This window comes from Anguilla anguilla, chromosome 2, assembly GCF_013347855.1.
Source record: "Anguilla anguilla isolate fAngAng1 chromosome 2, fAngAng1.pri, whole genome shotgun sequence".
NCBI classification, from domain to species: domain Eukaryota; kingdom Metazoa; phylum Chordata; class Actinopteri; order Anguilliformes; family Anguillidae; genus Anguilla; species Anguilla anguilla.
In genome coordinates, this window is record NC_049202.1 from 16,456,663 (window position 1) to 16,458,557 (window position 1,895).

Genomic DNA, 1,895 nt, shown 5'->3' on the forward strand with positions numbered 1-1,895 from the left:
AGCCAATTGTCCAAATTTTTTTTTCTCCAAAACTGGGGGGCTATGTATAAAAAGGTTTTTCATTCCTATGTTTCACCTGATTTGGATGTAAATACCTGAAAATTAAAGCTGAGAGCAAACACTTTGACTTCATTTCAATTCTAATGTGCTGGAGTACAGAATAAAAACAACAGAAATTATGTCACTGTCAAAATACCTGTGGACTGCACCGTGGATACATACACATCACCAAGTTTCATCTAGATCCCTTTCTCAGATTGTCGTGCTTGCAGGCACAGAAGCACAGGATCTCTAACAACCTGCACTCCACCTATCAGTGTTTTATAGGGATTATAATGACCATTATATAATGTTGGATACACTATGTTTGGAACTGGTTTGTGTTGCTTTATCCAAAACACGTCCATGGCCACAAATGCCATAGTCCACATTTAAAATGTTGTTCAATTATTAATGTATTCCACAACAGAGTTTAAGTGTGAAGGTCTACCTAACAGTGTGCTTCAGAACCTACATGACACACAACCGGAAGTCATGGAGTGTAGATCTCTTGCCACCTTTCAATGTTATGGCTTTTCTTCATTGTTAAGTGTTTTGAATGGGAAACAAGCTCACTTTAGGAGACTGCTGCTGCCTGGTCCCTTTAGGGGTCCAAGTGAAGACCAATGCAACAGAACAGAAATGGTGACAAAAACACAGAAGTAACTAAAATCTTTCGGCTATGAAATATAAAGTTCCAGGACTTTCCCCCGTTCCAGGGAGAAAAACAGTTCCAGTTCATTTACAGCAATGATTAGAACTGTTAAACTCTGCCAGTCTCACCTTTAATCATAATTCAAACCCTAACCGTCCAAACTAGGGCTTTCTGTGACAAGTAATGTGTGAAATATTTGCGAGATATTCAAAAACCAGTACATAAACATAGCAAAATGTTCAGTGTTAAATCGACTTTGGTAATAGCACATTTTAATCTGATAAGCATACAGGCATTGGATCCCATCTGAACTCTTTTTAAGAGTCAGTGCACCTACTTGGTTAGGCGTACCCAACTTACTGCGAAGAGCTTTGAGAACCTTGAAGGAAATTATTAATATTAATATCAATAACAAAATGGTTACCTGTAGCTAGTGAAACCTATGGGTTGGCAACCTGCAGCATACAAGCTGTACGTACGTGGCAGAACACAAAATATAGGCTATCTAAAATAAATAAGCAATTTGTAACTCGCTAAACACTGTAAAATAGATGTCACTTCAATCACACACACACACACACACACACACACACACCCAAGATTTCTAGGCTCAAATGGCTGCCACTATTTCTATAAAGCATACAATTTTGAATTGATCAGTAAGCTAAAGAATTTTCTTGAAAAAAATATTTAACTGCATGGGGCCTACTCTTCTGTGATGGGGTACTTGCAATAGCTTTAACTTGGTTTTTATTTTTTAAAATTTTTTATGCATCAGTACTATTGTGAAATTAAATATTCCCCTTCAGATGTTTCATTATCACGTTACATCCATCTTAAAATGCTTTTCAATAAAGTAATGTATCCTGTACAATGTGTGCTTTAATAGTTTTTTTTTTCATAAAACCACATAATTGAACAAATTACATTAATGCTAGTATGCACAATGCTCTGCATGCAAACAGTATACAGCTGTCTGTATATAACAAAAATGCTTTAATTAATTAGCTAATTACAAGTCAGTGTCCATTTATTGTGATGTAATTTGTGTATAAGCAAATGTGTGTGTTCGTGTTTCAGTATTAGGGATTTTGGATCTCTAATCAGGCAGGAAAGAGACAGGGTTGAACACTAGCAGTATTGATTCAGTTGCAACGTGTGTACAAATATGCAATTTTACAATGAAAGCATCCATACAATA